The sequence below is a fragment of the Chamaea fasciata genome, unplaced genomic scaffold (genome assembly GCF_029207755.1).
Source record: "Chamaea fasciata isolate MVZ Bird 193981 ecotype frontalis unplaced genomic scaffold, bChaFas1.0.hap1 SCAF_11, whole genome shotgun sequence".
NCBI lineage: Eukaryota > Metazoa > Chordata > Aves > Passeriformes > Sylviidae > Chamaea > Chamaea fasciata.
The window spans coordinates 7782096-7797783 of record NW_027094096.1 but is presented as its reverse complement, the minus strand read 5'-3'; the positions used below and the strand labels follow the sequence as shown (position 1 = coordinate 7797783).

Sequence of the window (15688 nt, the reverse complement as noted above, 5' to 3'; positions counted from 1 at the left end):
GAGGTGGGCCTGTGCAAACCTCATGAAGGTCAACATGGTCAGGTGCCGACGTCCAGGCAATCCCAAACATGGACACAGGCTAGGCCATGAGTGGATTGAGAGCAGCCCTGTGGAAGGGGATTTGCAGGTTCTGGTGGTTGAAATACTGAACATGAACCTGCAATGCCTGTGAGCAGCCCTGTGCAAAAATGCAATTGTATTCTGGGCTGCCTCCAGAGCTGTGTGGCCAGCAGGCCGAGGGAGGGGATTGTCCCACTCTACTCAGCTCTCATGACACCATAGCTGGGGTCCTGCGTCCAGCTCTGGGAGCCACAGCCTAGAGAAACACAGGGACCTGCTGCAGTGGGTCCAGAGGAGCCACAGCAAACATCAGGCAACTGGAGCCCTTGTCCTGTGAGAACAGGAGGAGAAATGTTGGGGAAGGGAACGGAAGGGTAGGGATGGGAAGGGAATACGGCCAGGTGGCATTCAGCTGAAACAGGGATGGATAATTGGTTGGGGTGTGTAGAAATTGGGCAAGGGCTACTGGTTCAAAAATGAAAGCAGGAATATTTTGATTAGATTTTGGGAAGGGAACTTTATCTTTGACAGGGGTGAAACACTGGAACAGGTTGGCCAGAGAAGATGTAGAAGCCATTTCTGGGGGCTCGAGCAAGATGATTTTAAGGTCCCTTCCATCCCCGAGTGATTCTAAGAGTCCATGCATGTGTCTGGGTTGTACGATGTGGGAACACAACATTGGAGATGAAAGAGGCAGGGACCTCATCAGCAGCAAGGCCTCACAAATGGCCACTCCCAGGAGTTTGGATGTTTCAGGAGCAAGGAATGTTTGTGGCCCCACAGGGCTCTGGGACACGGCATAAAAGGCTGCGCTGCTCCAGGCTCAGCATCCTGCTCTCTGGCTTCCCTTTCCTCAAGGAACGAGGTAAGCCTGAGTCCGCTCCATCCCTCCCTGTGGGCTGAACTGCTGCCGTGGAGGCTGCCCAGGTTGATCCTTGGGCTGCCTCCGCTTGGCCCTGACACAGAAGTGTTGAAGGGCCGTCAGCCTTCCCATGCTGCTGGCTGGGGACAGCTGGGAAGAGGGGGCTTTGTTCCAGCAGAAGGGGATCCCTGGGGCTCAGCCAGTCTCAGGGGGATCAGTGCCCAGCAGAGTTGGCACCTGCCGTGGGGGAACAAACTGTCCCAGGGCACGTCCCTGTAGACATCTCTAACACAGCCGTGCCTGTTGTGGAGATGGGCTGTGACCAGTCTTTCCACAGGGGCCTTAAAGCCACCGTGCTGGCTCCTATTGCTGAAGTGGGGCGGCCTTCCCGTGCCGTGGCACTCGCAGGGAACGGGGAGGGTGGTGGGAGCTGTAGGCACAGAGTGCGTTTTGAAGCCCAGACGTGTCCCTGGAGAGAGCTGAGGGCCAGAGAGACGGACAGACTGATGCTGAGGCAGGCTGTTGCTCCGTGCTCTGTGTTGCAGCTTTGCCTCCTGCTCCGAGAGATGTCTTGCTGCAGACCCTGTCCCCCCCGGCCCTGCGGCCCCTGTGGCCCAACGCCCCTTGCCAGCAGCTGCAGTGAGCCCTGCCTGGCCCGCTGCGCTGACTCCACGGTGTACATCGAGCCTTCGCCGGTGGTGGTGACCCTGCCGGGCCCCATCCTCACCTCCTTCCCTCAGAGCACAGCCGTGGGATCCTCTCTGTCAGCTGCTGTGGGCAGCTCCCTCAGCACCTCGGGGGTTCCCATCTCTTCTGGGGGCTCCCTTGGCCTGGGCGGCTCAGGCCTGTGTCTGCCTGTCCCCCGCTGCGGTCAGATCTGCTGAAGCCGCCGCATCATCCCCTTTGTCCCTGGCTAAGGGGCCCATCCCTTTCCCTCCCTCACCCCTGCACACGTGTTCCTTGCTCTCTGCTCTGTGACGCTGCTTTTGCTCCTTCTCATTAAAGCCTTTGCGCAGCATTGCTGGAGACTTGTGGTCGTTTGTTCTCCTCCTCCCTCCGCTTCCACCTGCTCTGCCAGGGTGAGAACTGCCTGCTCTCCTGAGCTTACCAGCAGCTCCACAAAGAGCTCCCAGGAATTACACCAGGCAGCTGCTGGCACAGGCTGCTGTGGTCCACGAGGCCTCCAGGAGCCTCCCTCAGGACAGAGCTCTTTATAGGCCCACAAGATGATTTGCCTTTGCCGTCAGAGATGGAACCTTCCGTTTCATCTCTGACACAACTCCTGGTGGTAGCTACTGAAAACAATTGCCAAGGCATTTGGACATTGTTTCCAAAACTGCAGCTACAATGAGGGTCTTCCACTTGGGCCAGAATTCATCAGGACAGTGTTCCCTGGCTGTCCTGGGATGACTGATTGTCTTTTGTTCCCCCCGTGGCTCAGGCTGCTCAGGGGAAGCTGATGCTGCTGTTATGGTCAGGGCTGCTCCCAGCTGTCTCATGCAACAGCACCTGCTGTGCTGAGGCACCTTTCAGTGCCCAGCTGGTTTGGTTAAGGGGATGCTTCCTCTTGCAGCTGGTTCAGTCAAGGCTTGTCAGAGGGAGGAGCACAGGAGAGGGTGAATGAGCACAGCCACAGGGCAGGGTGGCCCAGATGCCTGGCTGAGGCCAAGGCTCACAGAGCTGCAGCAGGAGCCCCTGGGGCTGTGCCCCCCAGGCCTCTGGAACGTGGCCCCAGGGGCCCATCTGCCTCCTCGAGGGTCCCAACTACAAACGTGGAGTGGAGCTGTGCTGGTGAATTGCTCCCCCTCCCGTTTTCCAGGCCACACTGAGATCTGAGATGTGCTCATTGGGCCTCAGCCTTGGAAAGAGCACCTGGCCTCAGCTCTTCCTGAGCTTATCAGAAACACTGTCTCTTCCCAAGAACTGCTGTCTAACAGGCTCCTGTTTTCCTTATGACCAGTCTTGGAAAATAGTTTTGTTGCCTGAACGCCGTAACATTCCCCTTCTCACACTCCGAAGAATGTGCCAACACAAACTGTGGCCAGGATGGAACATGGATCCGACTGAAGGCCACTCTCTTGCGACCCTATAAACAGTGGTCCAAAATGAGACCGTTTGAGCTCTCCTGCACTGCAGCAGGCTGTGACCAGCAATGTCCCTCTGAGTGGGACTGACTCTCAGAGCCAGTGAACTCTCTGGGTTCCTATACTGGGAGGATTACTGAACAATGACAAGTCCCCGGCTGACGCCCTCACTCCTTGGGGCTCGACCCTTCGCCTGTCGGGAGATGCAAAGGCATCCAACGTGGATGTTTCACTGAGCACTGAGGGGAATTTGTCACAGGTACCTTGCTTGACTGACTGCTCATGTCCGTGTGCAGGCACGTGTGCATATGCTCTAGCACATCTGGGAGAAATGCTGCTTTCTTAGATGTTCAAGTACCTTGGATATCTAAGTACGTTAGGCCTGTAAGTATGAATAAATCACAGTTATAGACTTACCTAAATGCTGCTAAGTGTTGTTCTTTGCTGAGTTGTGAAGTATAACCTTGAAGTGATAGGTGAGTTACATGCTTTCAAGAGCTTTTCTGCTATCAAATTTTGAAGTGAAGATATTAACTAGGTGTAACAGATAAATTAAGTCAAAATACTGTTAAGCTTGAGTGCTGTCAAGCTTTTAGGTCATGTTCATTTATATGCTTGCCCTCACTGTCTTTTGTCACACATACACACACAAACACATGCACACTCTCCTAGACAGTTGGCAGTACATTCCTGCCTTGATTGCTTGGATATGTTTGGTTTTGTTGAAGCTTGTTTTCCTTGTTGTGCCTTGAGCGCCCTGTAAGTAGTAGAGCACATCTGGCAGAGGAACTTTGTTGTGCTTTCCTTTAATATTAAATCTAGCTTTTGCTGATCCCCTTGCCAGCGATTTTTGAAGCAATCTCCTCCAGGAGTCGTTTGTATCAGGAGCCTCGGGCTGGAGTGCCTGGGCACCGGTGTGGTGGGCCGGGGTTGGTGATGAGCAGGGCGGGGAGGGCTGGAGCAGGTAGTTGTGGCCGAGTGGTGAAGGCGATGGACTAGAAATCCATTGGGGTTTCCCCGTGCAGGTTCGAATCCTGCCAACTGCGGGGCACACGCCCCTTTTGGGCTCTGGCTGCAAGGGAGGAGCTGCTGCAGCCTTGCCTGGCTCCTCAAGGGCCTTCTTCAGGGCAAGCAGAAGCCTGAGGGGCACAGGTAAGGCCCGGGGGGACAAGAGCCCATTGCTGCTGCCAGCTCCGTGCCCTGCAGCCAAGCCACGTGGTGTGGGGGAGGCCCTGCAAGGGAGAAGCAGCTCAGAGACCTTGTCAGCATCAATGAAGAAGGAAAGGGCAAATGCAGACCGCAGCCGCAACATCTCATCGCCTCGCGCTAGCACCGAGTGTGACAGGCAAGGACCTGCAGCTTGGCATCCTGCTTAGCGCAAAGTGCCTAGAACTCTGAGCTTTTACTTCCCAGCAAGCATGAGCAGCATTGAGCTGAGGCAGCAGAATCTGCACAGCTAAAAGAGGAGAGTTCCTGCCGTTGGCAATTCCAGGCAAAGGCAAGCTGTGTCCCTCCTTGGGCAGCAAAGACCTGCACTGTCGGGCAGGTGCAGCCCTGCAGCGTGCTGGGAGCGGAGCTGGATTTGTGGGCAGGGCTGCAAGCGTCAGGATGCGGCTGATTTCAGGTGCCCCCATGTGCAGGAAGGCCCAAGGCTGCAGGCTGCCTCCGGGGGTGCCTTGAGCACGTGCAGCGGCGGCGTGGGTGGTCAAAGGGCCAGCGTCTGTGCAGGGCTGTGTGCGGGAGGGGAGGGAGAAGGGCACGGGCAGGCCCTGGGGGTGTGGAGCGCCCGGCCAAGGGAGATGAATTAGTCAGGGAGTGTATTTTGTGGGGTGGGGGAGGCCGAGCGGAGAGGCAGGCAGGGAGTGAGGGCCAGCAGTGGGGGCAGCATGAGGCTGCAGTGAGGGCAATGGCAGGCAGGCCTCAGGAGGAGCAGAGTGGCGCAGCGGGAGCGTGCTGGGCCCATAACCCAGAGGTCAATGGATCGAAACCATCCTCTGCTAAGGCACTTTTTTCACCATCGCTGCACCTTTGCTGGAGCACCTGAAACAGGACTTGCATTCCAGAACTGGAGCGGCTCCATTAGGAGCACCCAGCGCTGTGAGTTTCCAAGCCCAGGTGCCAGAGCCAGAGGAGCGCAGGCACAGGCCAGGAGCTGGAGCTGGGCTGTGTGCAGGGGCTGGAAGGAGGGGGCAGCCAGTGCGAGAGGTGCAGGAGCAGGAGCCAGGCCAGGGCGGGAGGTGGCAGTGCGGGAGGCGGTGCCCGTGGGCACTGGAGGAGCAGGAGGCAGTGCAGGCTGTGGGTGGCAGGAGCGGGGAGCAGCAGTGCTGCGGGAGCCCTGCGGGGTAGTGCTTGGCAGAGCTGCCTTCCAAGCAGGTGAGCAGGGCTTGGTCATTCCTGGCCGGGGCAGACCAGGCCTCTCTTCAGCCTGGCTCCACAGGGCCGGCCTGGCCTCTCCTGGTCCCGAGCAGCATGGCTCCGTCCCTCTGCACTTTCTTCTCCCAGAGCTGAGCGTTTGAGCTGCTGCTCCTGCTCCCTCAGCCGGGGCCTCCTGCCCAGGACTCTGGGCACCTCCCAGCCCAGCAGGCACAGACTGGCTTTGGGCCAGGTCAGCCTGGGGGGGCTGCTCTGGATCCTGCAGAGACACCCAGAGAGTGGGTAGCCACTGGAGCCAGGTGTGCAGAGAACTTGGTGACTCTTCACACCTGGGCATCATGCTGGGCTTGCAAGGAGGCTCAAGCACTGAGTCACCTGCTCCTTGCTCTGTATCCAGCCCTGCTTTGAGCAGGTTTTTGGACTTGTGTCCTCCTGGGCTGTCTTGCAGTCAAGTTCCATCTGAGAAGGAAGAGCTCTCAGAGAGGGCTCTGCCCTCTGTGCTCTGCAACATAGGCAGTGAGTGAACCTCTTCCTCACAGGAACTGGGTCTCAGTTGTTGCTCAGCCCTTGGTGTGTCACCTGTCCTTTCTCCTTGCCTCTGCAGCCCCTGTCCTGGGCTCCCCAGAGGGTCTTTCTTCACCTTTTGTAGAAATGGGGCAATGTTTCCCTCTCCTTAGTCCTGGAGTGGAGCTGGAGTGGCTTGGAGTGGAGACGAGAAGGCACGGGGGCTTCTGCCGTGTGAAGGTGACTTCCCAAGGCGTGCCGTGGGTCAGAGCGAGCTTGTTGCCATTTGGGAAAGACAAGCCTGTGTGAGGTTTTGAGCCTGGCACTTGTAAGAGAGGCCGTGCCAGGCTTGCAGAAGGAGCTGTGCTGCTGCCCTGAAGGGTGGTGTGATTAGAGAGTGCCTGGAGGCCGTGCAGGAAGGCTGCACTTGGTGATAGATGTCCAAGGCGATGGAGAGACAGGCAGCCTTAGCTGGGGGCAAAAGGCTGAGCGAGGCTTGGCTGAGCAAGGGGCCAAAAGTGCCCTGTGGGGAAGGTCCCATGGTGTAATGGTGAGCACTCTGGACTCTGAATCCAGTGATCTGAGTTCAAATCTCAGTGGGACCTCAGCCTTTTTGTTCCCTCAGGCTTTTCCTCGGAATGCTGACACCCTCACAGCTCTACTCTGCTGCTGGATCACATGTGGAGTGTTTTCTGATGAATCGCACAGAGCTGAGCTGGAGCCCACCCACTCAAAATGGGTCCAGGCCCAGGAGGCTGCTCTGGCACTGTTGGCTCCTGTGTCAGATGTGAAAACGGAGACTGGGAACACACTCTGGGCAGCTGTTTCCAGGTTGGACCCTTCCCACAGTGACAGCAGGTTACTCTGTGTGGCATTGCTTGTATGCCCAGCCCTGTCCACTGCTCCTTCTTGCTCCTTTCCTCTGCAGCTTCTTTTCCTCTTTTCCCTGACAATTTCTTTCCATTCCTCTGCAATCAGTGCAAGGAGCTCTAGCAATATTGGGCAGTGGCCCCCATCCTTAAAGTTAATCTTTTGTCATGGGAGAGGGAAGGATCTTCCTTGCAGAGCAGGTGGAAGCGGAGGGAGGAGGAGAACAAACGACCACAAGTCTCCAGCAATGCTGCGCAAAGGCTTTAATGAGAAGGAGCAAAAGCAGCGTCACAGAGCAGAGAGCAAGGAACACGTGTGCAGGGGTGAGGGAGGGAAAGGGATGGGCCCCTTAGCCAGGGACAAAGGGGATGATGCGGCGGCTTCAGCAGATCTGACCGCAGCGGGGGACAGGCAGACACAGGCCTGAGCCGCCCAGGCCAAGGGAGCCCCCAGAAGAGATGGGAACCCCCGAGGTGCTGAGGGAGCTGCCCACAGCAGCTGACAGAGAGGATCCCACGGCTGTGCTCTGAGGGAAGGAGGTGAGGATGGGGCCCGGCAGGGTCACCACCACCGGCGAAGGCTCGATGTACACCGTGGAGTCAGCGCAGCGGGCCAGGCAGGGCTCACTGCAGCTGCTGGCAAGGGGCGTTGGGCCACAGGGGCCGCAGGGCCGGGGGGGACAGGGTCTGCAGCAAGACATCTCTCGGAGCAGGAGGCAAAGCTGCAACACAGAGCACGGAGCAACAGCCTGCCTCAGCATCAGTCTGTCCGTCTCTCTGGCCCTCAGCTCTCTCCAGGGACACGTCTGGGCTTCAAAACGCACTCTGTGCCTACAGCTCCCACCACCCTCCCCGTTCCCTGCGAGTGCCACGGCACGGGAAGGCCGCCCCACTTCAGCAATAGGAGCCAGCACGGTGGCTTTAAGGCCCCTGTGGAAAGACTGGTCACAGCCCATCTCCACAACAGGCACGGCTGTGTTAGAGATGTCTACAGGGACGTGCCCTGGGACAGTTTGTTCCCCCACGGCAGGTGCCAACTCTGCTGGGCACTGATCCCCCTGAGACTGGCTGAGCCCCAGGGATCCCCTTCTGCTGGAACAAAGCCCCCTCTTCCCAGCTGTCCCCAGCCAGCAGCATGGGAAGGCTGACGGCCCTTCAACACTTCTGTGTCAGGGCCAAGCGGAGGCAGCCCAAGGATCAACCTGGGCAGCCTCCACGGCAGCAGTTCAGCCCACAGGGAGGGATGGAGCGGACTCAGGCTTACCTCGTTCCTTGAGGAAAGGGAGGCCAGAGAGCAGGATGCTGAGCCTGGAGCAGCGCAGCCTTTTATGCCGTGTCCCAGAGCCCTGTGGGGCCACAAACATTCCTTGCTCCTGAAACATCCAAACTCCTAGGAGTGGCCATTTGTGAGGCCTTGCTGCTGATGAGGTCCCTGCCTCTTTCATCTCTGGCATTTTTCACCAATTTCACACCACCCAATGTGGAAATGATTCATGTGTGTCCCAGCTTCGTAAGACCACTTGACTTGGAGGTCCTAGGCCGGTGAAGAAGGTGAGTTGAAATGAATTTGTGTAGTTTGTATTGCTTCTGTCACTTGTTCTTCTTGGTGGTTAATTGTTCTCCAGTTACAGTCAAATTCAGCCATGAAGAGACACCTCAAGTCAGCTCTCAGGAGCTTTCAGTGCAGGCACTTGGGTTAACCCTGAGAGCCATTTCTCCCATGGCTCATCACAGTCCCACAGAAGACTGTGGGTCAGTTGAGGCAGAAAGGCAACACTGCACAACCCCACAGTGGGGAAGAGACCCAGCTCTGCAGGGAGGTGGCAAAGCTCAGCGGCCAGGAAAGCGCATGTTCGGCTGCAAGGATGTCCCCTGCAGGCCTGAGTGACAGCCATGGGGAACTTGCTTACAGTGCACAGGCCGTACCAGGGCCTGGTTTGGTGATCAAAGAGATGCCGCGTCCTTCCCCGAAACAGACCCACAGGCACAATGACCTGTTTTGCTCAGCGGGCTCATCCCAGAGGACACAGACCTGGATGGTGGCTTTGGGGAAGAGGCTGACGGCTGGGAGCCCAAAGCCCATGGCTCTTTGTTTCTGGGTCAGGGATGGGGTTTCCCATTCCATGCACTTTACATTTCAAAGGGACACTGGATCAGTCTCCCAGAGCACGTGGCTGTCACGGTGACGTGCAAGAGCTGGGAAAATCCCTGAGCTCCAGGCAAACCTGAGTCACCCAGTGTGGACTTCAGTGGACTGGGTGCCACAGACTCAGGCACCCAAGGGATAACAGAGGTCATATCCTCAATGTTCTGCTGCCATGAAGGGTGTTTCCCCACCTTCTCTCCCCATCCGTGGATCACCTGGTGCTTCTCTGCAATCTCCTGCAGTTGCTGTCTCCCAAGGCATGATCTTTTGGTGGCTGTGCAGCTCTCCCAGGCCTGTCCCTTGTGTTTCCTCAGGGAGCCCTGGGATTTCCTTTCTTGCAACCTGTGATTGCTGCCTCTTGCCCTTTGACAGTGCTCCTCTCAGCAGAGTCTGGCTTCATTCTTCCCAGAACCTCCACGGGCTGGTGCAGACAGCAGCTGCAGGCCCCCCTCCATGCCTTGCTCATCTCCACCAGGTTGCCCAAGTGCAGTGCCCTCGGCCTCCCCACATGTGCCAGGTGCTGCAGCCCTTTTGTTCTGCCTGGTGCTCTGGCAGTGCCTCTCCCCCTAAGAGATCAGCACCACCTCCCCTGTCCCCGGGGACACCAAATGGGGACACCAAGCCAGACGTGGCCTCTGCAGTGCCAGGGAAAGGGCACCATGCAGGAGGTGATCAGATCTCAGGCTTATGGGGAGAGATCTGGACATGGCCTGGAAGGAACTCTCAGGGTTAGGGCTGAAAGCTCCGCAGAGGACGTGGAGTGAGAGCTCTCATGGGACAGACTTTCTCTCTGCTTTCCTGCCCTTCTGCCCCCAAGGGATTCCTTGTCCCTGGCCTGAGAGTGCAATGCAGAGCAGGTGGCATTCCCTGCACACAGCCAGCCCTGTGCTCTCCAGGCTGCCATGGCACGGTCTCACCAGCCTGGGGCTGCAGGCAGCCTCAGTGTCATCTGCTGGTGGTCCTCCCCCTCAAGGACCTGGGGGTTCAGCTGTAGGAGCCCTTTCCATCTCCTGGTAGCCTCGCAGGGGTGCAGGGCATCCCTGGAAGTGCTGCCCAGGAGAAAGGGACCTGTCTGACAGTGGCAGTGTTCAGAGGACAATGGCACGAGGCCCACGGCTTCTGGAGGCAGCTGGGAAGTTTGTTCTTCTCAGAGCTGGAGCACAGGACTTCCAGTGGTCTCTGCTAACCTCCGTTATCCTGGGTTGCCCTGCCTCCCATGTGCCCGTGAGCAGGCACCAAAGGGCAATGCCTTTCGGAAAGCTGCAGCAGCAGCACAGGATTACATGGACATACAGAGGGGTTTGGGACTGGTCCTAAAAGGTCTGGCAATGCCCCCGACAAAGGCTGAAGTTTTGGAGGCAGGAGGAGCCTCTGTGATCTGGTATCCCTGGAATGCCCGAGTCCAGGGCACCTTGTGCACTCATTTGCACATCAGGATGATTCAGGTTTGCCTGAAGCTCATGGATTTTCCCAACTCTACCACATCCCTATGATTCCCACATGCTCTGGGAGACTGATCAATATCCCTTTGAACTGTGAAACAAATTGAATGGGCAAAGTGATGCCTGCCCCAGGAAAAGAAGCCATGAGCTTTGGGCTCCCTGTCCTCAGCCTCTTCCCCAAAGCTGCCATCCAGATCCCAGCCTTGGGGCTGGACACGCTGATCAAAGTGGGTCAGTTTGTGTGTGAGCAAATGGGTCAATTTGTCTTTCAGGGAGAGACCGTAGGCACGCCTTTGATCACCTTGCTACGTGTTGATTTCCTTGTTTTCTAGAGGATCCCAACTTCCCAAGCTGAGGCCTGAGCTCTGGTTGTAAAATGCATGAGGACCTTGTTTAGTTCTCAAGGGGCACATGGCTGTGGAGATTCCCTTAGGGAATCCTTTGAGAGACAGTTTATTGAGTCCTTGGGTTTCTCCTCTTGGCTGGGAATCTGCCGCTGTTCCCCAAGCTCATGGGCAGGAAACGAGGCAGCGGCAGAGAATGATAAGAGATAACAGAAAGCCAGGCCCTCGTGGTCCTCACCCCTCTCAATGAGGAGCTTCCCTTCAGCCCACAGTGATCCTGCTTTGCCCCTGAGTTTTGCCACAGCCCTGCAGAGGTGCATCTCTTCTTCTCTACAGGACTGTGCAGCCTTGACCTTCCTCCTGAATTTACCCACCGTCTGCTCTTTGTCAAAGTCACCCCTGGGAGAAATGTCTCTCAGGGCTGGCTGGTGTGCCAGCTCCAAAAGCCCTTGAGGGCTCACTCAAGGTGTCTCTCAGAGCTAAATTCCACCGTGATGCGTGGCTGCAGTCCCCATGAAGACGGCAATGTGACAAAGGCCATCCGTGTGACACAAACCCACCTCCAGTCTTCCTCCACTCCAGCCTCAGACCTCTGAGCCAATTGGCCTCGTTCTTCTGGGACACAGATGAATCGTTTTGACACTGGGACATGGCCCACTCCCTTGGGCCTGGTCCTGACAGGAACTTAAACCACTCAGTCATCTGCGGGCAAAGCGGCACAGGGAACTGCCAGCAGTCCTGGGGACTACTAGAGCGTGTTGAGGAGCACTTCCCACTACAGGGGGTGGAGAGGCTGACCAGAGGAGAGGCACTGCTGGACCTGCTCTTGGCATCCTTCTCTCTAAATAGGAGAAGGATTTTATGGGATTGGACGTGGATTTGAGGGGGACTGGCCACTCACTGTGTATGGAATTGCATGGATGGCAGCAACTCAAGGACTTGTGATCGAGAGCTCGATGTGCAACTCGAGTGGTGTCCAAGCAGTGATGAGTGTGGTTTCTCAGGGTTGGGAGATGGGACCAGGAATATTTAACACCTCGTTGGGAGACATGGGAGGAGGGACTGAGCACATCCTCAGCAGGTTTGTGGATGGCACCGAGCTCAGTGATGGGCTTGATTCTCTAGAGGAAGGGATGCCATCCCAAGGGACCTGGGCAGGCAGGAGAGGTGGGCCTGTGCAAACCTCATGAAGGTCAACATGGTCAGGTGCCGACGTCCAGGCAATCCCAAACATGGACACAGGCTAGGCCATGAGTGGATTGAGAGCAGCCCTGTGGAAGGGGATTTGCAGGTTCTGGTGGTTGAAATACTGAACATGAACCTGCAATGCCTGTGAGCAGCCCTGTGCAAAAATGCAATTGTATTCTGGGCTGCCTCCAGAGCTGTGTGGCCAGCAGGCCGAGGGAGGGGATTGTCCCACTCTACTCAGCTCTCATGACACCATAGCTGGGGTCCTGCGTCCAGCTCTGGGAGCCACAGCCTAGAGAAACACAGGGACCTGCTGCAGTGGGTCCAGAGGAGCCACAGCAAACATCAGGCAACTGGAGCCCTTGTCCTGTGAGAACAGGAGGAGAAATGTTGGGGAAGGGAACGGAAGGGTAGGGATGGGAAGGGAATACGGCCAGGTGGCATTCAGCTGAAACAGGGATGGATAATTGGTTGGGGTGTGTAGAAATTGGGCAAGGGCTACTGGTTCAAAAATGAAAGCAGGAATATTTTGATTAGATTTTGGGAAGGGAACTTTATCTTTGACAGGGGTGAAACACTGGAACAGGTTGGCCAGAGAAGATGTAGAAGCCATTTCTGGGGGCTCGAGCAAGATGATTTTAAGGTCCCTTCCATCCCCGAGTGATTCTAAGAGTCCATGCATGTGTCTGGGTTGTACGATGTGGGAACACAACATTGGAGATGAAAGAGGCAGGGACCTCATCAGCAGCAAGGCCTCACAAATGGCCACTCCCAGGAGTTTGGATGTTTCAGGAGCAAGGAATGTTTGTGGCCCCACAGGGCTCTGGGACACGGCATAAAAGGCTGCGCTGCTCCAGGCTCAGCATCCTGCTCTCTGGCTTCCCTTTCCTCAAGGAACGAGGTAAGCCTGAGTCCGCTCCATCCCTCCCTGTGGGCTGAACTGCTGCCGTGGAGGCTGCCCAGGTTGATCCTTGGGCTGCCTCCGCTTGGCCCTGACACAGAAGTGTTGAAGGGCCGTCAGCCTTCCCATGCTGCTGGCTGGGGACAGCTGGGAAGAGGGGGCTTTGTTCCAGCAGAAGGGGATCCCTGGGGCTCAGCCAGTCTCAGGGGGATCAGTGCCCAGCAGAGTTGGCACCTGCCGTGGGGGAACAAACTGTCCCAGGGCACGTCCCTGTAGACATCTCTAACACAGCCGTGCCTGTTGTGGAGATGGGCTGTGACCAGTCTTTCCACAGGGGCCTTAAAGCCACCGTGCTGGCTCCTATTGCTGAAGTGGGGCGGCCTTCCCGTGCCGTGGCACTCGCAGGGAACGGGGAGGGTGGTGGGAGCTGTAGGCACAGAGTGCGTTTTGAAGCCCAGACGTGTCCCTGGAGAGAGCTGAGGGCCAGAGAGACGGACAGACTGATGCTGAGGCAGGCTGTTGCTCCGTGCTCTGTGTTGCAGCTTTGCCTCCTGCTCCGAGAGATGTCTTGCTGCAGACCCTGTCCCCCCCGGCCCTGCGGCCCCTGTGGCCCAACGCCCCTTGCCAGCAGCTGCAGTGAGCCCTGCCTGGCCCGCTGCGCTGACTCCACGGTGTACATCGAGCCTTCGCCGGTGGTGGTGACCCTGCCGGGCCCCATCCTCACCTCCTTCCCTCAGAGCACAGCCGTGGGATCCTCTCTGTCAGCTGCTGTGGGCAGCTCCCTCAGCACCTCGGGGGTTCCCATCTCTTCTGGGGGCTCCCTTGGCCTGGGCGGCTCAGGCCTGTGTCTGCCTGTCCCCCGCTGCGGTCAGATCTGCTGAAGCCGCCGCATCATCCCCTTTGTCCCTGGCTAAGGGGCCCATCCCTTTCCCTCCCTCACCCCTGCACACGTGTTCCTTGCTCTCTGCTCTGTGACGCTGCTTTTGCTCCTTCTCATTAAAGCCTTTGCGCAGCATTGCTGGAGACTTGTGGTCGTTTGTTCTCCTCCTCCCTCCGCTTCCACCTGCTCTGCCAGGGTGAGAACTGCCTGCTCTCCTGAGCTTACCAGCAGCTCCACAAAGAGCTCCCAGGAATTACACCAGGCAGCTGCTGGCACAGGCTGCTGTGGTCCACGAGGCCTCCAGGAGCCTCCCTCAGGACAGAGCTCTTTATAGGCCCACAAGATGATTTGCCTTTGCCGTCAGAGATGGAACCTTCCGTTTCATCTCTGACACAACTCCTGGTGGTAGCTACTGAAAACAATTGCCAAGGCATTTGGACATTGTTTCCAAAACTGCAGCTACAATGAGGGTCTTCCACTTGGGCCAGAATTCATCAGGACAGTGTTCCCTGGCTGTCCTGGGATGACTGATTGTCTTTTGTTCCCCCCGTGGCTCAGGCTGCTCAGGGGAAGCTGATGCTGCTGTTATGGTCAGGGCTGCTCCCAGCTGTCTCATGCAACAGCACCTGCTGTGCTGAGGCACCTTTCAGTGCCCAGCTGGTTTGGTTAAGGGGATGCTTCCTCTTGCAGCTGGTTCAGTCAAGGCTTGTCAGAGGGAGGAGCACAGGAGAGGGTGAATGAGCACAGCCACAGGGCAGGGTGGCCCAGATGCCTGGCTGAGGCCAAGGCTCACAGAGCTGCAGCAGGAGCCCCTGGGGCTGTGCCCCCCAGGCCTCTGGAACGTGGCCCCAGGGGCCCATCTGCCTCCTCGAGGGTCCCAACTACAAACGTGGAGTGGAGCTGTGCTGGTGAATTGCTCCCCCTCCCGTTTTCCAGGCCACACTGAGATCTGAGATGTGCTCATTGGGCCTCAGCCTTGGAAAGAGCACCTGGCCTCAGCTCTTCCTGAGCTTATCAGAAACACTGTCTCTTCCCAAGAACTGCTGTCTAACAGGCTCCTGTTTTCCTTATGACCAGTCTTGGAAAATAGTTTTGTTGCCTGAACGCCGTAACATTCCCCTTCTCACACTCCGAAGAATGTGCCAACACAAACTGTGGCCAGGATGGAACATGGATCCGACTGAAGGCCACTCTCTTGCGACCCTATAAACAGTGGTCCAAAATGAGACCGTTTGAGCTCTCCTGCACTGCAGCAGGCTGTGACCAGCAATGTCCCTCTGAGTGGGACTGACTCTCAGAGCCAGTGAACTCTCTGGGTTCCTATACTGGGAGGATTACTGAACAATGACAAGTCCCCGGCTGACGCCCTCACTCCTTGGGGCTTGACCCTTCGCCTGTCGGGAGATGCAAAGGCATCCAACGTGGATGTTTCACTGAGCACTGAGGGGAATTTGTCACAGGTACCTTGCTTGACTGACTGCTCATGTCCGTGTGCAGGCACGTGTGCATATGCTCTAGCACATCTGGGAGAAATGCTGCTTTCTTAGATGTTCAAGTACCTTGGATATCTAAGTACGTTAGGCCTGTAAGTATGAATAAATCACAGCTATAGACTTACCTAAATGCTGCTAAGTGTTGTTCTTTGCTGAGTTGTGAAGTATAACCTTGAAGTGATAGGTGAGTTACATGCTTTCAAGAGCTTTTCTGCTATCAAATTTTGAAGTGAAGATATTAACTAGGTGTAACAGATAAATTAAGTCAAAATACTGTTAAGCTTGAGTGCTGTCAAGCTTTTAGGTCATGTTCATTTATATGCTTGCCCTCACTGTCTTTTGGTGTTTGGTCTTTGTGTGTTTCTGTCACTAACACACAAACACATGCACACTCTCCTAGACAGTTGGCAGTACATTCCTGCCTTGATTGCTTGGATATGTTTGGTTTTGTTGAAGCTTGTTTTCCTTGTTGTGCCTTGAGCGCCCTGTAAGTAGTAGAGCACATCTGGCAGAGGAACTTTGTTGTGCTTTCCTTTAATATT

At 56.5% G+C, this 15688-nt stretch overlaps 2 non-coding genes across 2 annotated transcripts; both read left to right on the top strand.

Annotated features, from left to right (window-relative positions):
- The first annotated feature begins 3970 nt into the window (after positions 1-3970).
- On the top strand, positions 3971-4052 carry TRNAS-AGA (transfer RNA serine (anticodon AGA)). Its single transcript has one exon. It is a non-coding gene; the product is annotated as a tRNA-Ser (tRNA).
- Positions 4053-6416: 2364 nt separating this feature from the next.
- On the top strand, positions 6417-6488 carry TRNAQ-CUG (transfer RNA glutamine (anticodon CUG)). The gene has a single exon. It is a non-coding gene; the product is annotated as a tRNA-Gln (tRNA).
- Positions 6489-15688: the final 9200 nt, after the last annotated feature.